Raw genomic sequence first — 23,979 nt, 5'->3', positions numbered from 1 at the left:
TAAACCCTGCCTAATTCACCCCAGCCCCCGGCCACTCATCACCTGCCCTATTTCCCCCATCTCCCGCTTTCAATTTGCTTACCCCCGCCCAAAAATTTGCTTACCTTGCCCCCCGCCTCTTCACTCCTCGCCCCCGTTTCTTCATCCTCCGCCCCCGCCTCTTCACTCCTCGCCCCCGTCTCAACAAAAAGTGTTTATTCTGCTTCAGAGTTGAAGTTTGACTATTGCCACTATGTGCTATGCACTCTTACAGGTACGAAGTCTCTTTCAGTCCAGGTCACAGTACCGAGAAAAACGTGACGCGACCGCTAGGAGGAGCACAAAATTGGTCCTTCAGTATTAATATATAGAAGATACAATGTTTCTTGTTACATTTTTTTGTGTGAAATTCACATTCTGAGGTAGTCAGCATGTGCAGAAGAGGGTTTTACATTGCAGACGCTATTTTCGAGGAGTGGAATTACACCTCTCCGCGGTAACGGTCTGTCAACGACAGACGTAATGACGTCAGTGAATGACCGATGAAGTCATGACGTCCTGACGCCTCTCAGCGGTGACGTCACACATCGCCATGTAAACGAATGTAAAACGAAAAGTGTTTATTCTGCTTCAGAGTTGAAGGTTGACTATTGCCACTATGTGCGATGCACTCTTACAGGTACAAAGTTTTTCTTTCAGTCCAGGTCACAGTACCGAGAAAAACGTGACGCGACTGCTAGGAGGAGCACAAAATTGGTCCGTCAGTATTAATATATAGATTATGTGGGAAGCACAGTTTGTAAAGTGTGAGATTTCTTGTTTAATAACTATATCGGCCTAATTATGACCTGAAATGTCATCTCCAAATGTAAACTATTATTGAAAAGCACCAACAGTCAGGAATGTACCTATTAAATAAACATCAGCATTTTGATGATCTCTCGGTACAGCCCAATGAGTTGTAATCATAATAGTAATGGTTGTCGGAGTAAAAGTTTGGGTCCAGTTTGAGAAAAGTTCAGAAAGTGCAATGTGTCGATGAAAGTTCAGTCATATGTGGAAAATAGCGCCCTCTCAAGAAAACCTTCTGTCGTTTCCAGCTGATATGAAAAAATATCCAACACACTGCTCACAACGATCACGTTGCATCATCAATCCAGGTGGCACCACGGTGGGTATAAACTAAAAGGCAGTAACAGACCACTATAGCAACAGTAAATGCAAGGCTGCACCAGCCAGTTGATCTCAGGCATGGGACCAGTGACCACTCATTTTCATAAATGCAAAGGTGAGCCAATGAAAAAAGCCAAGAATTCACAAGGTTTCAGAAAAGCGATGATAATAATTGAAAAACCTATACGCCAAGAAAACCTATAGAAAACCAAGACGCCAAGGTGAACAACGAATAGCCAAGATCTTGTGAAAAAAGTGGTCACATTGCATGGGACGATGGTCCAGTTTGTAAATAATCCATGGCAGAAGTGATGGGATCCAAAGGCTCTGCAGGTGAATATTATTGAGAAGCACGTACACAACCCTCCATCGGGCGTTTATACGTCCTTTCAGGTTGCCTGAAAAAGTCTAACTGATGCTGTGCGACGTCTGATGGTATACTTTGCGTCATTTATGGGGCAGATGTTTCAAACCATTTCACAGAAAAGAAACAATCAAAAATCTCTTTGGCTTTCAAGTCACGTCTTCTTTGAGTTTCTGTACCATCTCAGGTTTGCTTCGACTTTGAGGGGCGTTTCTCTCACCTTGATGCAAAAACCTGAGTCTTTTAATGTTAAAACGCCCACGGTATTCAAACCCACATTGCAGTTGGAGTTTGTGATTCCGCCTGGACGACAGGACACAAGAAGAACGACTTCCATCCTTTGTGACAGCACAACAGAGGAATATAGAAATCGTCTGTTTGCCAGGTATTATGTATGCAATCCCGCTTGCTAGGTATGTTAAGTACAAACTTGTCTGCCAGATATGTTAGATATAAACCCGTTTGCCAGGTATATAAGATGCAAACCCCTCGACCAGGTATATTACATATAAATCTGTCTGACAGGTATATTATGAACAATCCCATCTGCCAGGAAAACGGTAAAAATAACTCTTGCATCTTATTCTGACGAATTTTCCATTGCACTTTTCTGATCGTCAAGTACAATACTTTTCATTGATATGGAACGTAAGATGCCCGTAAAGACAGGTGTAGCAATTTCAAATTACCCCCTCCTTCATCTTACCCCCCCCCCCCCCGTAACTAGAAATCGTGTGAAATCGATTTCTTCCTACCCCACTACGATTTCAGATTACTCCCCTCAAAACATTTATTTATGTATTTTTAGATCCTCGTGGAGGATCTCTAAATCTTACTCACATTGTTGTTCTCCATCTTCTTCTTGTGGACTTTTTTGTTTCACAGCCTTCAGTTTTCATCGAAACTTCCTGAAACTTGGCATACGTATGTAAAAATACCCTGCGCAGACAGTAACCATCTCTGATTTTGAAAATTCCTCCGAGAAAAAAGGTTGACGTCATAATATCGCCGCAAATGGAAATCACCTACACCATTATCTCTGAAACTAGGCAAGCTGTTTGAATTTTGTTTGTGGGAATCAAGCCGGGCATTAGCACAGATAATTTATCGTAAACCTGATACATCACAATGACGTCATATTTGTTTTATGACATCATCATTAAGAGGACGAGGATCTTTGCTCATTTGAGTTTGTTATTTACAAAAAATAATAATTTAATTGATATTGAAAACTAATTAGGGAAAAGCCATTGACCACGTGACAGCCTTTAAAGAGTTTGCAATGAATTTTGATTTTATTATGAATGATTTTATTTTAATATTGTTATTAATTGAAATCAGTATTTCTCATAGTTATAGTTTTTGCCATAATTTTATGATGTCCTTCTTGGATATAGTTGATACAAATAGACATACTGGTATATCTTTTTAACCAACTCAGACTATATTTACAATTATGGTAACAACGCAATAAAATCAATGTATAAGAAAGGCAATGAAAACAGCTTACACATGACCACTTGTGGAAGGTGGGGATATCTGAAACCACAAAAGTCAAGCCACCACACAACTCCTTGCCCAGATATCTATTTTTCCATCTTACAAACTGCCTGCAGCTGGTATATTTGTATCGTCCGTACAAGGGAAATAATAGCAATAGCTCTTTGAGACGGAGCTGTGGTTTTAATACAATTAACATTTTTGTTACATTTTTTTATGTTTCCAGACTTTGCGACGAGCTTTCAATCTTGTATGTTTTACTTGTTCTATTCAATAAACGTATCATGAGTTGTGGGCATAAGAATTTATCATTTCAGCTAAATCAGGGAGGGGGGTAATGTCAAACTGCAGGGGTAATATATCAGGTTCAGGCTACCCCCGGGGGTAACTTGAAATCGATTTCAGATTACCGGGAGGTAACTTGAAAGGGGGGTAGCTTGAAGTCTTTACATGGGGAATCAATATGTGTGCTGTCCCTCAGATGGACATGAAACTGGGAATCCTGTCTGCCGATATTAGTTTGTGGACATTAAGGATCCCACTGTGTCCTTCGCAAAGATGAGGTCAGCTATCATCGGTGGCTCGGTGCTCTGGCCATATTCGAAGTTTTTGCCCTGAATATCACTGGAAAGGCAACAATAAACAACCCAGAGTAATTCTTGCCATGAGGCTGTTTTGGCAGTACTGAGTTTGTACCAGAATTAAATTTAGATATATATCACCAGGGAGATTTTGACATACATATATATATATATATATATATATATATATATATATATATATATATGTATTTATATATACGAGGTGTGTTCAAAAAGTATCCAACCTTAACTTTTTGTGCGTAAACAAATGAAGCTAGGGAGGCATGGTTTGGTGCACGTATGCAGGCGATCCTAATCCGTATGCGTGAATTTTTTCCTGCCTGCAGAAGCTGTCAGTCGCCGACAGACCGCCGATGAGTGAGGAAGTGTAAGTGAGCGCCGTCGGATTTTCGTTTTTGACAAAATGACGGATCACCGTGGTCTCATCGCCAGTGATCACTGTGTTGAAGTTGGGATCGCTGTTCACAGTCTCCAGCATGTCCTGTGCGATCTCCAAACGGAGTTGCTTCTGCTCGATCGTTAGCAGCTTTGGCACGAACTTCGCTGAGATTCTCCTTAAGCCCAAATCCTCAGTCACAATGGAATGAACGGATCTAATGCTGATGCTCGCCTCGTCTGCAAGTTCTCTGATCGTGATTCGACGATCCTGCATCGGCAGGTCCTCACTTGGTCAACGACTATCTAATTTCGGGATGTTGAGGGCCTACCAGAACGTGCTTCACTTTCCACTGATGTGCGACCATCTTTGAAGCAGTTGTACCACTTTTATCTGTGTGGTGCCCATTGCTTCGTTCCCGAAGGCCTGTTGAATCTTGCGGCTCGTTTCCACTTGGGAATCGCCAAGCTTTACACAAAATTTGATGCAGTAGCGTTGTTCAAGTTTTTCCGTCATTTTTTGTCAAAAACGAAAATCCGATGGCGCTCACTTACACTTCCTCACTCATCGGCGGTCTGTCGGCGACTGACAGCTTCTGAAGGCGGGAAAATATTCACGCATACGGATTAGGATCGCCTGCATGCGTGCACCAAACCATGCCTCCCTTGCTTCATTTGTTTACACACGAAAAATTAAGGTTTGATACTTTTTGAATATATATATATATATATATATATATATATATATATATATATATTTATACACAGTATACACACACATACGAGCAGGATATGCATTCACATTGTGTAAGCATACGAACAGTGCTTCCCCATTGTCTTGGGTTGCTCACCTGCATTTGATTTTACATTTCTATTTTTTCATTTATTTCTTTTCATTTATTTGTATTTTCATTTACAGATGCTTTCCAACGGTTCTGTGATTCTTCCTGGTGTATCAGCTTCGATGTCCATCGTCGCACAAAATTACCGTGCTTCCCCATTGTTTTGGGTCGCTCATCTGCATTTTTTTTTTCATTTATGGATGATGTACGACGATTCTGTGATTTTTTTTTTCCCGGTGTATCGGCTTTGATGTCCATCGGCACACAAAATTTCAGCTTTCTACGTCACCCTGAAGGTACCAATCTTCAATGTCAGTCAGTGGGTGAGTCAGTCAGTCAGTGGTTGGAAAAAGCTATATATATATATATATATATATATATATATATATATATATATATATATATATATATATATATATATATATATATATATATATATATATATATATATATATATATATATATATATATATATATATATATATATATATATATATTACTGGTGGGGTGTGCTTACACATTGTGTAAGCAATATGAACCATGTTTTGGAATTGTCTTGGGTCGCTCACCTGAATTTGATTTTTCTTTTACTTTTTTCATTTATTTATATTTTCGTATATGCATGTTGTACAATAATTCTCTGAGTCTTCCCGTTGTACTGGCTTCGATGTCCATGTCAGAAGTCAATTTCAATTTCGAAAAATTTCAGCAGTTCACGTCACCCGGAAGGTCTCCATCTTTAATATCAATCAGTCAGTGGTTAGAAAGACCTTTATATATTAGACTAGCAGGGTATACTTCCCGTTGTGTAAGCATACGAACCCTGTTTCCCCATTGTCTCGGGTTGCTCGCCTGCATTTGATATTTCATTTGTTTTTTTTCCATTTATGCAAATTTTCATATAAATATGCTTTCCTATGGTTCTGTGATTTTTTTTTTTTTCCTGAAGTACCGGCTTCGATGTCTATCGGCACACAAAATTACCATGCTTCCCCATTGTCTCGGCTCACTCACCTGTATTTTTTTCATTTATTTACATTTTCATTGAGGGATGTTGTCTGAGGATTGTGTGATTTTTGCCGGTGTATCTGCTTCGATGTCAATCAGCATGCAAAAGTTCAGCTTTGTACGTCAACTGGAAGGTCCTGATCCTTAATAGCACTTAGTCAGTCAGGCAGTGGTTAGATGTGTGTGTGTGTTTATTTATATACATATATATATATATATATATATATATATATATATATATATATATATATATATATATATATATATATAATATATATATATAATTTATATACATATATATATATATATATATATATATATATATATATATATATATATATATATATATATATATATATATATATATAGTTGCGGGCCGGGGGTCAGTGGCGATAACGACCACTAGGTGGGGGAGGTTCATCGTCTCTCACCAGACTCCCCGGGACTGTAGGCCGTCGCTCTGGATAATTCCGTGACGCGGCAGGTCGCTGAACCGACCGTGGACGCCAATATCTCAACCGCGTAGCGTAGGGTCTTTTTGTCTAGAACCAATTTACCTAATTAACTATGCGATTTCGACTACCGGGGAAACCATGCCCTCAGCATGTCTTGCTCGAACCGGGTCACTCTAGCGACTCCGGTAGAGTTCCAAAATTCCCGACTACCAACTCCGGTTCAGGTGCAGCCGAGAGGAAACTGCTGGGATGAACGGATTATCGGGCATAAAAACCCGGCTGGACTCAGATCCGAACCATGCTGGACCAATGAAGGAAAAGACGAAAACGAACTGGGAACATTTCTAATCATAATTTATTTACAATAAAGAAAAAACACAGGGCAAGACTTGTCACAAATATACAATAAATATTTACAATGATCAAATAAAAACACATACAGTTCTACTTAAAGATGGGCCCAACACACTCACAGACACACACACAGATGCTTTATTGAAGACCGCCACAGCCGGAGAAGGAGAGACGAACTGGGGGTCGCAGTTTGGCGGGATACTTGCATGCCGGAGGTAGGGGGTGCTCCGTGGTGCAGCACCTCTCAATGGTGGTCCGGCTCGGGGGCTCGTGCCTGCGGAATAACTCGAGTTGAGTGGCCGGAGTCCCCGGGCAGAGATCAGGGTCACGAACGGGACCCACTTCTCTCCGTGGAACGCCAGGGAGACGGCGCGCAACCGACTTGTATTCCTGGCGGTGGCAGTGATGTCAGATGGGTGACGAAGTCTCCTCTCATTCTCGTTGGATTCACACAGCTCTTGTGCTTCTCCTTTTTCTTCAGACGCGCCCCTCTCTTAAATACCCACGAAAGGGAACAAAAGAGCCTTCGTACGGGGCGGAGTTCCGTGAAGCATACGCCAATGTCTGCCTTGATTGGACAGGGTTCCACAGCATGCCCTTCCTGGGCGGGGCTTCGGTGAAGCACATGTGACCATCCGCCTCGATTGGACAGGCGTCCACGGCATGCCCTTCCTGGGCAGGGTTTCGGGTTGGGCGAGCGAAGCGCTCGCTCAGTAGCAGGCTGGATGTGGCGTTGGAGGAGATGTGGTTTGAAGATATAACCTACCTAAATCGTCATAACGCACACCTTTGATTCTCCCACTAGACATAAGGAGGGGTTCTATCTCACATGCACTTCACGGCATAACTAACTTATGCGAACTGTATGTTGAATGCACATAGTTTCCAGATCAGTAACACTCCCTCCCCCCCATTTTTATAGACTCGACCCGAGTCGTGTGGCATGCAGGTGTAGGTTTTCCCCTAGTACGTTTTACCTACGGATCCCTGAGTGTGACATTTTGAATACATGTCCCAAAAATAAATAACCCAGTGCATTGCGTAACTAAACTAGCAGACTCACTCGGACAACTTAACTACATTGCCGGCTCTAAACAAAGAACAGGTGGGTTAAAATTATGTACATTCCTAATATTTACACTACCCATGGCTCAGGACCTGTGACTTGAGGAGAGAAAACACAGCAAAGTTAACATTTGTGCGTGAGTGCACAGCAGGTATTGATGGTCAGACGTCTTTAGGGCCTTCAAAGGTCCCCTGTTTGTCCTTGAATTCTTTTCTTTTTTTCTTTTTTTATTTCTGCTGCTGGAGGCAACTCACTCTAACACGGCAGGCCATACGCCGTTTCACAGGCCATTTGAACTGGCCTTTACGCAACAAGATCTCCGGGCTGCTCAGTGCAGTTCGCGGTCCATTTGAACTGGCCTTCATGCAACAAGGAGGTATCTGGGCTGCTCAAATGCAGTCCCCGGCAATGCGGCTGCCTGCAGGGCAGTCCTTGCAGAACACTTTCAGCGATGATCCTGGAGCACATGGTGAAGTTTGTGACATGGGAAAGCAAACAAAGGCATGGGCGGGTATGGAGTCAAGGCAAAGGCAGGCAAAGCATAGCATGGCAAACGCAGACCAGGCAAGATGCAGTACAACAGGAGGTCGGTGCATGAAGCTGGCCGGCCTCGGTCTGGTCTCTTGAGGTTATGGAGGGAGTGTGGTGGCGCTGGCCGGTCTGAAAACTGGCTCAGACCTACCCTACGGTCTCCCCCCAACCTATCGCCTATGCCTGTCCTTGTCCATACCCACCCCCATATGCTTGGAAAAAAAAATAACGAAATTTAGACTATTTTTTTATTTTATTTTTATTTTTTATAATTACGTGTGTCCCGAGCCCCCTTATCGTATTTGTTCAGCGAACCTGTCCTGACCTTCTATCCCCAATTCCTAAGATCCTTTTTGAGGGGATTGAGGAAGAGACAAGTGAATCTGTCTCGAGGCCCAATGCAGCCTCAGCATCACTCCCTCAGATTTCAGCAATTTTCCAAGGTGAGTCCAACGACCTACGAACAGCGACGGGATGAATGGTGCGAATGAGTACACATTTCCTATCTATCCTGGCATTTATTAAATGTTAATCTATCCCCGGGGCTTTCCAACACACCTGTCTCTTTAAACTATCGGTTCTGGAAACCATGATTCCCGTCGCCTGTGTTGGTGTTCGTTATTAATTTGGGCCCGGCCCGCAAATTTTCACTCGTGCTCTTGCACAATTTCGTGGCTGGGCAGCGTGGCTCCATTGGCATGGATACCCATCTGCCGAACTCGAACTACGGCACCCCCGGGTCGCTGAGGCTGTCTCTGAGCCTACCTACTTCGTATGAACGTGGGGAATGCCCTTGGCAGTGTCCCCTTCGATGCCTACGTGGCATTTTGGTGCTCCGGGTCCCGTTTCCGTGGGCTGTCTGTGCCCATTACACTAACTCGGGCCCTTGGACCTGTGGCCTGCTCTGGCCGACTACTTTGGTGCCCAGGGAGCCCTGTACTCAGTGCACACATTTCAACAGCCACGCTCCCAGCCGGTCAATAGATTCCTGCACCCAACAAAAAGGTTTTGTGCCTTCGTGCTACACCAACAACAAAACGACATCCGATTGGTTACTTTAACTAACCCACTAACAAACATTACACCAACACCGCGTTCCCTTGGGTGGGATTCACTTCTCCCCCCAATCATTCATTCACACCATGCATTCCACATTCACTCCACTCACACTCCGTCTTTAAGTAGAACTGTTCCTCACGCTGACCCACATTCACTCATTGTACATTTTTTTTAATATTCACTTCAACACTGAGACTCTACTCGCTATGTCCCCCTAACTAATTCGTGCTCCCATCATCCTTACTCTAATGCACGTTCCTTTTAACTCGACGTAGCAAAAGGCCCTGTCACACCTTGACATTTTAGCCAGCGTATGCCGACGTATGAAAAATTTGTCTAAAACGCTGGCGTACGTCGAATACGTTATGGGTAAGTTTGGTTTACATTAAGAGCACGCTGGCATATGTCGTAGTACGCCGAGCTCGTCGACAAATTTTAAGCATGCTCAAAATTTTTCCACGTATGCCAGCGTATGACTCACATGTTCCCCATACATTGGCCATAAGTTGTAGGCACATTATGCGATTGTTGACACACGTTACTTGTAAGTTACTCATAAGTCGAAACACGTCGAGGTAATGTTTAGCGTACCCGAAACTTATTTCTAACCTATGAGTAACGTGCTTTGAACCTATGTGTAACGTATCTCCAACGCATATTGACGTATGTAGACGTATTTTATTGACGTCTTCCGGACGACCACAGAACTTACTGAACATGTTTCTAACTTACAGCTACCGTATAATGGCATATTGGCAGCCTTTAGGGGAAATGGTATGTAAAAATGGGCTTCACAGGAGGAACCCGTCAGTGTTCCAGACTTGACCGACTACTTTGGTGTGGTGGTCCAGCTCATTCAGCTCAACCACTCCACACTCGTTTCTCTGTTGCCTTCCCTGCCTTTCTTTTGGCTCGTTCCTCACGAAAAACAGACACAGCTATCCCGTGTAGAGCCGATCAGCGCCACCTCGGCGCTCACAGTTTCACCACAGTTTCTTCTTCGATCGCTCGCTTCTCAAAGCCGACTGCCGTTTCTCTCACGGCAGAATCACCTCCGTCCTCTCAGTTTCTTACCACTTTTTTCCTTTCCTTCTCGCCTCGAAACCAGAGCACGCCTCGAAAACCGACTGTTCCCCCAAACTGAACCACTCCACAAGGTCTTCGTTCGCTGCCTCAAAGCCACTCGCTCCTCCCTCTTTACGAAGCCGACAAACTCCTCCCCTTAGCTCAACCTCCCTCTCCAGGCCACTCCCCCTCAGCCGACTGGGCGGGGCCTATCGTCCAGAGAGGGGAAGGAAGAAGAGGGAGCCCTCAGCAGACCACCACTGTACGAACAATAAACATGCATCCTACACCTCCCGACACACATGTAACGTCCATTTTACCGAACAACCTAGCTAAACATGCATTTAATGGGGGATCTGAGCTAATCCTACATTTAGTAGCCTACTAAGGGCCATTTCCGTCACACTACCCCCACCTTTCTCCCGAGGCTCTCCCGAGCCTCTATCTGGGGCAGCCCATGGCAATGGCCCTGTCTAACGTACAGCACAGATCTCCCATTTACTCTAACCCACAACATGGGAAGCACTTAACTCCAAAAACCAAAGTGTCACAGTAAGATTGGCATGTCCCTATCCTAGTGTGTCGGGTCACCAATCTAACAAACAAATTCACACTCTATGCACACTACTTAACATTCTAATTATGGATTTGAATGGGAGGGCATTCAATTTTAATTTTAACACCAACATTTGCATAGGAGCAGAATATTCAAAGGTTCAAAGTTCTTTCACGTGTTCGCTCCTTCATGCCCCTTCCCGGAAGTATTGTCCATTCACCCCTGAGGGTTTCCTCACTTTGTGGCCTTATTGGCCTATCACCAGGTGAGTTCAGTCGGCCCAGTGGCCTAATCTCACAAAGAGTTCTTTGGCCCACTGAGCCCACAAAATGGCATGCATCTTCGGCCACAACGGCCCACAAAATGGCATGAACCTTCGGCCGCAACGGCCCACAAAAGCACTTTGGCCTCAATGGCCCACAAAAATGCTTCAGCCCATATGGTCTACTCACAAGCAGCAGCAGGAAACAAGCCCTGCATTGGACAGCAGGTGACACAGCAATGGTGGCACGGTGATATCGATGGTAGGCAAATGCAGTTTGGAGGTGTTCTTGAGGACGCAAATGGGTGTGATGATCTCAGACCAGGTGAGATGGAGTGTACCTTTTTAACCTTCCTTGCCTGACTTGTTTTGATTAAGTTCTCTCTCTTTTTTTTTTTTTTCTTTTCTTTTACAGACAGGATGGTGTGTTTCTTACTCAACTGTTATCATCGTGGATGTGTGCTCATGACATACTGGTGGCCTCTCTGTCACTTGGAGAGGGTGACCGAGCCTGGCCCTTGCCAACAAATTTTCCCATCAACACTACTTGTACCAGGTGTCAGGTGGAGGAGAGTCCATCAAACCTAACCATTCACTTTTAGATGCGAAAAACTTTTAGCTGCGACAATTCACTTTTAGCTCTAGACAATGCGACAAACCCTGCTATGGCTAGAATGATCCTAATGACCCATTTTTCTCGACCTGGCACACTGTTCCATTCTATTAAACCTGGGCAAGGCCCTTATTTGTCTTTTTTCCATTTGGTGGTGTCAGGCGTAACTCGCTGGCTGGGGAGGGTGACCACTACTTGGCCTCTTTGCCTGCTTCCAATCGGGGGTGGAGGACACCCAGCGACCTCAGGGTTCACCTGAGCATGCTTCTGGCGCTCCTAAGGGGTTGGCTCTCTCTAGCCCCCATACTGTGCCATCATAGCACCTACACCGTGCTCTCCTGGCACTGAACCTACCGTGCTCTTCTGGCACTGAACACTACGGTGCTCTCCTGGAACCCCTGACAGCCTTCACCTGCCAGGAACCCCCAATGCCCTGCTGCTCTATTTCCCGACTCACCAACTTCCAATACCATGTCACACTATCAGCCAGTATCCCCATACCTTGGCCTGCACCTACCCCTCGCAGTCTGCCTGCACAATGGAACAGCAGCCAGAATCCATGTCAAATCCTCCAAGTCCCCCTAACCTACACTAACTTGGTTAAGAAACTCATACCGACAGGGCACGTCGTTCGCACTCACTCTCCTCATCTGCACAATCATGCTATTCACCCAAACACTTTAGTTGTTCATTCCACAGTGCCGCACACCCAGCCCACAACACCATCCAACACCTTTCACTTTTATGTGAAAACAAAAACACACCAGTCCCTCGAATTCCACTTGGTCATCAAATTTAACCAGTACACTTTTTCATCAAACCCCAATTAATGTCACTACATCCATCGTCGGCTGGCCTCCTCCATACTGCCCTAATCGTTTATTTCCAACAATTTAAATGAAACATCAAAATCTCTTCACCAGCCTCATGCAACCTCTGCATGGTTCTAACCAGGCATTTCAATCTTTCCTCAAACAAGCCACTCTTTGTCATCCACTTGTTTCAGGTGTTTAACGCTCTGCCTGTAATGTCTCCACCACTTTATTTTTCAATAATCACCCAAATCCACTAGTGCCACTCTTATGCCTTCTGTCATCCCTCAATTTGCAATCACTTTCGGTACAATTTTCAATCAAAATTTCTTACATCCCCATACGGCCTGCTTCTTTGGCTCATTGGAAGGGGAGTGAAGGAACGAATCCCTCGATCCTCATTACCCATTACATGACCCTGCCGCCTTTCCACCACGGCTCAAAGGGTTCATGTCTCAATTGGGGTTGTGGTCCACCCCCTCCTTTTCTCCAGGGTTCGTGGAACTCGGGTAAACCCCAATCGGTGGAATGGCCTCCCCCTCTTCTCCAGGGTTCACGGAAATCAGGTAAACCCCAATCGGTGTAATGACCTCCCCCTCTTCTCCAGGGTTCACTGAAATCAGGAAACCCAAATCGGTGGAAATGGCCTTCCCCTCTTCTCCATAACTCCCTGAAGACAGATAAACCCCATTCAGCTAGCCAAACCCCTCGTGTGCTCAGAAAGGTTCGAAGACCAAGTGACACACGCCAGTGCCACTTGCTACTCATCTGTGCTCCACCCCAAAGTTCCTGTGAGGCTGATAGAGAAATTAAAATCCAATTTCCAAAGCCTGCTCCTGGATGCAGCACCTCTAACTCTGCAAGAACCCCTGCGGAGCTGTCCATTATAGTTTCTGTCCCCTGGCTCAAGTTCTGTCCTGGTGGCATTTCTATTTCCCCTTGCACCTCTAACCTATTTCCTATAGTCACCACTCATTCCACGCTCAGGACTCCCACACACAGCAGGCTGCACACATTCCAAGGTTATGTGTTGACATTCCACACCTTTAACCTTGCCTGTGCACTGACCAACTGCCTCGCACTCCAGGGTTACATTCTCGACCGCCAGGTGAGTACCCACACACGTTTCGGCCTCGGCAGCACATACCAGTGCTGTAGTCCAGAGTGTCAGCTCACAGCATTCATTCACAGGCATTCCACACACACATTCAGGGGTCACGCATACGTGCAACCCATCGGACAGAGTCTCTTCGTGTGTGTGTGTGTGTGTGTGTGTGTGTGTGTGTGTGTGTGTGTGTGTGTGTGTGTGTGTGTGTGTGTGTGTGTGTGTGTGTGTGTGTGTGTGTGTGTGTGTGTGTGTGACCGCTGTTTCTCGACAACCGCTGGTCCGATCTAATTGAAACTTGCCAGATATATTGGTGGAGACCTGACGATGTGCCTTTTCAAGGTTTGATATTAATCGGACAAGGCTTCCCAAGTTATGGCCATTTATTTACCAAACCAATGACAATACACGTTGTTGCGTGGGCGTGGCCGATGGGGGAAGGGAAGCTCAGCCGTGTTCCCCATTCCGGGTTACAACGTACGGACTTCCGGATAATGATGACTTCGTGTATTCTAATAATTTCTCGATTTCTTATGCGCATTTATAGATAAACACAATGCCGCAAGTTATGATCGTTTTCATATTAGATGGTGCATAAATTTGGGTAACATCAGAGTGCTGGTATGCTCCGAAGCAGGAAGTAAATTATTTTTTGCACATTTTTTTTTCTCCTCTTTCCTCTTCTCTTTGTGTTTTTCCTTGCGATAAAAGGCAAAATACGTTGGCGCTAATTGAATAATTGGCCATTAAAACTAAATTGCGAATAATCGTAACTTCCATATGTGAACTTCTGGACAGTGAGGACTTCACTTCCGGATAGTGACGATTACTGTATTCTTTCTCGATTTTTTTTTCTTGATTTATCGACTTACTGTATTCTTTCTTTCTCGATTTCTGTACTTTCTTAAACACAATGCCCCAATCCAGTCGTCGTTTACGAGAGCGAAGGAACGGCCTGTGTGGTTGTTCTTTCTGGCACGCGGTTTGAAAGGTTTTTTTTTGCATGTACGGCCACGCACGTACGGGCACGTGAGAGCGAAGGAACGGCCTGTGAGTTTGTTTCTGGCATGCGGTTTGAAAGTTTTTTTTGTTTTGTTTTGTTTGCACCTACGGCATGCACTAGTTAACATAAAATTCAATTCCTACCTTAAGCTCATCGTCCGCACCATGTATGGATGTACCCACGTACCTGCTTCATTCCAGAGTCACCTCTGTCCGGTCGCTTTTCTCCAACAGGTTGCTTATCGGTTCGCCACATTCCTCTGGGGCTGTCAGCTCCACATGCTGGACCTGCTCAAAATGTGTTTCATTCGTCAACAACCCCGTATACTCCCTCAATGTCTCCTCCACCAGGGTTTGCTCTAATTGTGGTGTCATCCGACGAGTGATGTCAATCAAGTTCCGCACCACTAACATTACTCCCTGTGGTGATATCACACATCCCATATTATTGTGCTGTTCTACTTCCTGGCTCCATTTTCCTTCCCATTTGAATCGTTCTTCCTCACTGAGCCTTTTTAGTTGTTCGTTATCTTTCCAGAGTTTTTCCATCTCCGTGTACTCCAACTTTGCTCTCTCCTTTAGTTCGTCAATTTCAAGTTCGTTTTATTTTTGTTTTCTATCCCACTGTCTCTCTTGTTCTTCCTTCTCCAATCTCGTCGTTTCCTTCAATTGGTTGATTTCCTTTTCCTGTTTCATTCGTTGTTCTTTCACTACTCCTTCTTGTATCTCATTATTTAATCTTAACATCCACAGCTCGTTTTGTAATTCCGTCTTTGTTATGGCGTTTCTGTAACTCGGAAGCTTTTTCCCCTAATTTCTTGCTCATCTCCACACCTCTTTCGCATGCTTCCTTCCTCATGTCGTTCAATCTCTTACCGTATTCCTTGCTCATCTCCACAACTCTTTTGCATGCTTCCTCCCTCAATTTGTTCACTCTCTTACCATATTCCTTGTTAATTTCCAGTTTTGTTTTCCATTCTTCTTCCAATTCCTTCCTATCCCGAGAATTACTAATTTGCTCTTCCTCTATTCTTTCGTTCAGTTCGCTCTTCTCTTGTTCCAACTCATGGGTACTCCACTCTACTTTCCTCATCTCTCCCTGTAGTTCTTCGAACTGTCTTGATTTTTCTAATAATTCTTCCTTCCTTTGCTCCAGAGATTTCTCTCCTCTTTTTATCTTCTGTTCTAGGCTTTCTCTTATCTGATTGCCTGATCTTACCTCTTCCTTCAGTTGTTTCAATTCCAAATCGTGTTCATATTTTTCCTTTTCTAGCTTTTTTTTTCCATTTTTTTTTCCAAGTTCTTCCTATCCTGGGAGATACCAATCTGCTCTTCCTCTATTTCTCTGTTCAGTTTGCTCTTCTCATATTCCAACTGACGGGTAAACAACACTACTTTATTCTTTTCTCCACATAGTTCGTCGACTCTGTTGGCCAAGTCCTCTTTCAGCCACCGAGTTCGTTCCCGTACATCGGCCAATTGTTGTAACCCACCGTACACATCCTTTTTCTGAAGCTCGTCTGCGTGCCGTTGTTCCTCGTCCAATTCAATTTGTACCTCCTTTATATAATTCTCAAAACGCCTCACCTGTTCCAAGGCATCCCCCAATCGTATCTGAAGCTTGCCAATGTTCACGTAGTCGTCCTGCCATGCCTGCCATGGCGCATGCCGTGACCACATGGTTTTAACCGGTGGTTGGGAGCCTCCGCCTCGTGTTGTGCCATTCGTTGCGCTATTAATAGCCCACTCCCGCTTCGTGTCTGCCAAGGTGGAGCCGCGCTGCCATTTTGTGACTCCATTTTCTTTATAATTTCCAAGTTTTTCACCCGATCCACTCAAAATAAAATCAAATTTGCGAGCGTCGTCTTTTTTTTTTTCTCGTGCCTCTCGTAACCAATGTTTGCGGTGCGAAATGCACAACAGGTCCAAATATCCCGCTCCTGACACCAAATGTTAAGGTTCGGGGACGGAGGGATTCTCAACCCACTCCGGCCGTCTCCGGGGTATATAACGCCGGCTGGCTCGGCACAGGCCTTGGGTCACGCGCCTTCAATCGCGATACCAAAGTCATCCTGGACCTTACCAGTTGGGGAAATAGAACCCCGGTTACAGACTGGTTTTGTCAGATGCCGAGCGTTTTCTGCCAATCTGTAACCATTTTGGTTTTATATACCAATCGAACGGATCGTTCCTAGACATGACACAAATTAATCCATAGCGGCAACTTCATACGAACCACCCAGATTTATTGGGGAACATTGGGGAACACAACAGCAGCAAAATATTCACGACTGTTTTTATTAACGATCTTTAACCCGTTCTTAACTAGGGAACTACGGATTACAGGTTTTGAGGGGATCCCTACCGAGATGTGACTTAAACAACATGCAGACAAGACAGACAGACAGACAGCATGCAGACAAGACAGAGTACTTGGTGATGTTTCATGGATGAGAGGAAAGTGTCAAAAGCACGAATGTCGCTCGTAACAAGCTGATGTCCACGGATTCAAGCCCAAGCTCAAACACGCCACGTGGCGAGACGGCGCTTGCCTTCCTTTTTCGCACCTCACTCGGTCTCCGCGCGCTCTGACCCCGCGTAAGGTAGATGGCACAAGACCGCCAGATCGACGATGGGTCCCAGCTGGTTTCTCTCAAGGTCCAGCATACAAGTCCAGACCTGGCCTGTTCACCAGATAAGGCCAAATTGGGGTGCCGGGCTCCGGCAAGCGGACCGGCGAGCGTGTTGAGCCGTGAGGTGAGTAAGGACGGAGGCTCTGTGGTTAGACGCAGGTTGAACCTTTTGATCACCTCCTCATAAGAGTCGATCGCCAACTCGAGGTGCAGGCCGCCTCTCCCACCGCCAAAAAGGCCGACTCGATGTGCACAGGTTCAGTTTCTCTCTCTGCAGAATCAACACTGTCTCTCCTTCGTTCGCTCGCTTCCAAGCCACTGCTCATCCAGCAGATCATGACTTGACACTTGTCGTTTCTCTGTTGCCTTCCCTGCCTTTCTTTCGGCTCGTTCCTCACGAAAAACAGACACAGCTGTACCGTGTACAGCCGATCCTCTCACCTCCATCCTCTCAGTTTCTTTCCACATTTTCGCTTTCCTTCTCGCCTCGAAACCCGAGCACGCCTCGAAAACCGACTGTTCCCCCAAACTGAACCACTCCACGAGGTCTTCGTTTGCTGCCTCAAAGCCACTCGCTCCTCCCCCTTTATGAAGCTGACAAACTCCTCCCCTGAGCTCCATCTCTCTCCAGGCCACTCCCCCTCAGTCGACTGGGCGGGGCCTATCGTCCGGAGAGGGGAAGAGAGAAGACTGAGCCCTCGGCATACCACGACTGTGCGAACAATAAAACATGCATCCTACACTTCCTGACACACATGTAACGTCCATTTTACCGAACAACCAAGCTAAACATGCATTTCATGGGGGATTTGAGCTAATCCTATATTTAGTAGCCTACTAAGGGCCATTTCCGTAACAAAATATATATATATATATATATATATATATATATATATATATATGTATATGTATGTATATGTTTTTTATATAGACAAGTGCGTGCCCGTAGGTGCGTGCCAGTATGTGCAGCTTCGTTCCTTCGCTCTCGTAAACAACGACTGGATTGAGGCATTGTTTCAATTAGATCGGACCATCCGTATCATAAATGGCCATAACTTGGGAAACACCTGGGAAACATACTCAGATCCCCAGTGTCAATTGTGATGTCGTATCAAAGAAGAGGAAGAAGAATTGTGACGCCCCCCTCTCTCGCCCCTCTCTCGCCCCCTCTCTCGTCCCCTCTCTCGCCCCCTCTCTCGCCCCCTCGCTCGTCCCCCTCTCTCGCCACTCTCTCTTCCCCCCTCTCTTGCCCCCTCTCTTGAATTGTGATGCCCCCTCTCTCCCTCCCCTCTCTCCCTCCCTTCTCTCCCACCCCTCCTCTCTCGGCCCCTCTCTCGCCCCCACTCTCTCCTCTCTTCCCCTCTTGAATTCTGATGCCCCCTCCTCTCTCCCCCCTCTGGCACCCCCTCCGCTCTCCCCCTCTCGCACCCCCTCCTCTCTCCCCCTCTCGCACCCCTCCTCTCTTCCCCCTCTTGCACCCCCTCCTCTCTCCCCCTCTTGCACCCCCTCCTCTCTCCCCCTCTCGCACCCCTCCTCTCTCCCCCTCTCGCACCCCTCCTCTCTCCCCCTCTCGCACCCCTCCTCTCTCCCCCTCTCGCACCCCTCCTCTCTCCCTCCTCTCGCACCCCTCCTCTCTCCCTCCTCTCGCACCCCCTCCTCTCTCCCCCTCTCGCACCCCCTCCTCTCTCCCCCTCTCGCACCTCCTCCTCTCTCCCCCTCTCGCACCCCCTCCTCTCTCCCCCTCTCGCACCCCTCCTCTCTCTCCCCCTCTCGCACCCCCTCCTCTCTCCCCCCTCTCGCACCCCTCCTCTCTCCCCCCTCTCGCACCCCTCCTCTCTCCCCCTCTCGCACCCCTCCTCTCTCCCCCTCTCGCACCCCTCCTCTCTCCCCCCTCTCGCACCCCCTCCTCTCTCCCCCCTCTCGCACCCCTCCTCTCTCCCCCTCTCGCACCCCCTCCTCTCTCCCCTCCTCTCGCACCCCCTCCTCTCCCCTCCTCTCGCACCCCTCCTCTCTCCCCCTCTCGCACCCCCTCCTCTCTCCCCCCTCTCGCACCCCTCCTCTCTCCCCCCTCTCGCACCCCTCCTCTCTCCCCCTCTCGCACCCCCTCCTCTCTCCCCCTCTCGCACCCCCTCCTCTCTCCCCCCTCTCGCACCCCCTCCTCTCTCCCCCTCCTCTCGCACCCCCTCCTCTCTCCCCTCTCTCTCGCCGCCCCTCCTCTCTCCCCTCTCTCTCGCCGCCCCTCTCTCGCCCCTCCTCTCGCACCCCCTCCTCTCTCCCCTCTCTCTCGCCGCCCCTCTCTCGCCCCTCCTCTCTGTAAATGTATTCACAAATATCTACCAAGCACAACAATTAATTCAACCCTTGGGAAACAGCTCTTTCCCTTGGGAAATCTCAAACCTTGGGATTAATTAATAATTTGAACAATTAATTCAAACCTTGGGAAAAAACAGCTTTCAAACATTGGGAAACAGCTGAAACTGATGTAGAACGATATCAAACCTTGAAAAGGCACATACTCAAGTCCCCAGCGTCAATTGTGACGTCATACCAAACGAAGAAGAAGAAGAATTGTGACGTCAATCGTGCAAAAAAAATTTTTTAACATTAATTGTGACGTCATTCGTGATGTCATAGCACCGTGTCTTGTCATTGGTTGACAGATAAATGGCCGTAACTTGGGCACCGCTTGTCCGATTGATATCAAACCTTGAAAAGGCATATCCGCGGGGCCCCGGCAATATTCCTGGCAAGTTTCAATTCGATCGGACTGTTGTTCATCGAGAAACTGTGGTCGCAGACAGACACACACACACACACACACACACACACACACACACACACACTGCTGGAATTAGAGATATATACAGTAAACTAGGCGTAAGTCGTCACCATCGCGACCGAGAAAAAAGTGACGACTTAGAAATGTGACGACTTGCGCGTATGCGAACATTCATGATGACTGTGGGGTGAAGGATGAAGTCGCGCGTGGCCTGGACACGTATGTGTGAGAGCCGGCTATTGTACCAAAAGGAAAACACAATCCTCGGGGCATAGGTGGGGGTTCATTGGTGAGTTGGAAAGTGATCAAGCAAAGATGGAATTCATGAATCACTTTATCAAAAGTAAATATCATGAACAACTGTAAGACAACAGCTTCGCCTGCTTATCACCATGATGGGATTGACCAACAAACCCCAGAGACTTTTCTGGCAGCATCTGCCAGAAAAGCCCAGTCTTATCGGCATTGTACACGTCCCGAGGCTGATACCTTTCCAAGATGTCTTTCAATTTGCCATCCTTCCAGTCGTGCACCACTGCCGAATCCACGCTGCCTGATTCGCCGCACTTCTTGACCTTGCCGATTCCCCACCTCACTTTGAATCGGTCTATCCAGTGCATCGGCAAGGTCTCGGCATCATTATGCCCGAGGTCTGCAGCGAATTTACGTGCCTTCAGCAGCAACATTTCACCGTCCAACCGAATATTTGGCTGAGCCGACATTTGCCGAAACCAGATGATGAGCACGTCATCGACATCTTCAAAGGACACACATCTCACGCGTTTCACACTTACCACCGGCCTCGCGATCTTCTCCACTTGTCAAAATATCTTGCCCTTATTCTTCAAGATATTGTTCAATGTCTGCCGTTTGATGTCCAACTTCTCAGCTATGGCTGTTTTCTTCATCAGTGGGGATGCCTCGCAAAACTGGATAATGTCGTATTTTTCTTGGTAGGTTTTAGTTGTAAGCTTACGCTTAGTCGCCATTGTCCTGCCTGCAGTGCGATCAACGTGTGTACACAGTTATAAATAGCCTATCACTGGCGGTGTAAACCAATGAGCGAGCATCACGATTCCATGAAATAGGGCTTCTCACGAGGCAGCAGTTCCGTGTGACGAGTTAGGAGTGGTAATTTACTTGAGTTTCCATTACGCGGGAACGGACAACATCTGACGACTTAGAGATGATGACTTACAGAGGGATGACCCTTTATTCAAAGGGATTTAACATGAGATAAATTCGGGACTTTTTGACGCTGCCGACTTAGGCGAAGTGACGAGTTACACGCTGCTGACTTATTCCTAGTCTACTGTGTGTGTGTGTGTGTGTGTGTGTGTGTGTGTATATATATATGTATATATATATATATATATATATATATATATATATATATATATATATACACACACCATAAAGGTCCGTAGTTCAGTTAGATCGATAAGTCTGTGTTCAGTTAGATTTCCACACCGTTCTTTAATGGGAATTATTCGCGTCACAGGGCTGTGATCCTTTGAGATCGTGTTTATATTTTTCTATCGTTATTTTGAACCAACCACATCTCCACCACCATTACAACAACCAACATCGCTCCCTTTAACCACAACACCAACCACAACCACACCTGCCTCTCAACAACCACGCCATCCTCACCACTCTGCCAGCAACTGTCAACATCTCCACGCCACAAACATCGCCTCACCTTCGTCTCCGAAACGACGCCATCTTTGCACCAGCCACGGCGAGTCCCCAGCGAACAGCGTCGCTGCAAACCGATGCGGGGGGTCTCATTGTGAGCGCAAGCGACGGTGATTCCACCACGTCCGCTCTGTGTAAAAGCTTCGCCTCGAAAAACGGATCACAGGAGAGAAAGGGGCGGGGCCTGTGGGGGTCGAAGCACAAGTCTGGTGATTTCTACCACGTCCGCTTTCCGAGCAGAGGTCAGAGGTGAGAGGGTGGATATCAGATCTGGTCTCACCAGCCCTACAAAAGGCCGCGCAGAGCGCCAGTTCAACGAGTCAAGTCGGGTCTGAAGAGTGTCTGTCTGGAGCGGTAGGGGAGCTGCGTGGAAGTCGGGAGCCTGGCGCTTGGAGCCTTCAGTCGGTGAAGAGGGTCGGACGCCAGAAGGAGACGTGAGCTGGGAGGGCAGCCCCGCCTGCTCTGCCGCGCAGACCTGCGCGCTCGAGTACGGGCCGGAGAGGACTCTCCAACCAGCTCCGAACGGTCCGAGATGATCGGGCTTCGTGACAGTCCAGGCAGCGCGAGGGACGAGCAGGCTCTTAACGAGAGCATCAACTCGGAAAGAGCGAAGGCCCGTTCGTTCCTCTGAGGCGTTGCCGGCTGGGCCCGAATCACCGGGCCGTTGGACGAGGCCTAGGCCGGACCGCGGCAACGCTAGCTGCCGTGGGAAAGGAGCGTCGTGGGTCACTCCAGCGAGGAAGGTAACCTGCGCGGCCTCCTGGGACCCTTTCGGTCAGCCAAGTCCCATGCCATAAAGGCCCACGGGCCCAGTCTGACCCCCGTCTGTAGGGGTGGCCTTTTCTTTTCTTTTCTTTTCTTTTGAGTGCATGTTGTGGCACCGTGTCCATAAGTAAAACTGTTAAGTGACTGTACATTAATAATAATCATATACGGTCGTAGTGCTTTCCCTTGCTTTTGTTTGCCTGTATACGTGTTGGCTGTACATACGTGTACTTGAAAATAAATGTGCTTTGTTGAAATGTACCCGGTTCAGTGCGTCCTCTCCCTATTGAAAATGCCATCTTGCATCGTGGAATAAATAGCTCGGTTTTAAGCACCCGTTAAATAGAATCGGATCCGGCGAGGTTGGGCGATAATACCCACTCGGTTATCACTGCAGAATGGAACGGACCGCTTAAGCGGTTCGTGTCCCAAGCCATCCTGCGCCGAGGTACGGTCTCCCGGTTAGCTATCCGCGCGGGTACTTGGGTATATTGAGATTCGGCGATTGACCCTATCCTGCGCGGGTAGAAAATTGGCTAGGCCGTGGTGGGGTTGAAGACCCACCCGTGACAGGGTTCCGGCGTTGCTCCGGAAGGTCACGACTGAATTGTCCGTCCGGTGGGCGAGCTGCTACTATTCGTGGAAAGCGGCAGTTCCCACGCTGGCGGGCGCGAATTCGTAACAATATGTATGTATATATATTTGTATGTATAGCCTGGTGTTGGCGCAGTGGTTAGGGCAGTTGCTTGGGATCCAAATGGTCTTGAGTTCAAGCCCCGTTGGACCACTGAATTAATACACCAGGGGGTTGATTCAGCCTGTCATCCTTCCGAGGTCAGCGAAATGAGTAACAGTGTACTGGGCTGGTGTATACCCTGGTTAAAATAGGTGTACCATATCCCTGTGTCGTAAGAGGCGACTAGGGTTGCGTCAGGAAGGGCATCCGGCGTAAAACACGTGCCAAATCACTATGCGGATCATACGAATGATCCGCTGTGGCGACCCCTAACGGGAGCAGCTGAAAGAAGAAGAAGATATATATATATATATATATATATATATATATATATATATATATATATATATATATATATATATATATATATATATTAGGGTGGTCCAAAAAAATGAAAGTTCGAATTTCTCGCGGGCATGTTTGCCAAATCGTTCCTGACATTGAAAAACGCAAAGAAACAAAAAATTAGCAGATTTGGAGGTGGTTTAGGGGTCCATCAAAGTCTCTCAACGAATTCATTATAATGTCACAATACTAACAGGAAAAATGAAAGGAAAGAGCATAAAATGTTCGCAGTGGGCAACTGGCGGTCGGTGAATTTCTCCAATGGTTGATCCAAGAGGAACAGTTCCGTGTAGAACACGC

General features: G+C 46.7%; 1 protein-coding gene across 3 annotated transcripts in view; it reads left to right on the top strand.

The window, feature by feature from the left end:
• Positions 1 to 23,979, top strand: part of OTOS (otospiralin) — an 80,345-nt gene that overhangs the window by 33,173 nt on the left and 23,193 nt on the right. The gene's annotated exons all lie outside the window — the stretch shown is intronic.

This window comes from Eptatretus burgeri, chromosome 7 (assembly GCF_056783735.1).
Source record: "Eptatretus burgeri isolate ZD-2024b chromosome 7, Ebu_testis_v1, whole genome shotgun sequence".
In the NCBI taxonomy this organism is placed as follows: domain Eukaryota; kingdom Metazoa; phylum Chordata; class Myxini; order Myxiniformes; family Myxinidae; genus Eptatretus; species Eptatretus burgeri.
Note: the sequence above shows the minus strand (reverse complement) of the source record. Positions and strands in the feature narration are given on the sequence as shown.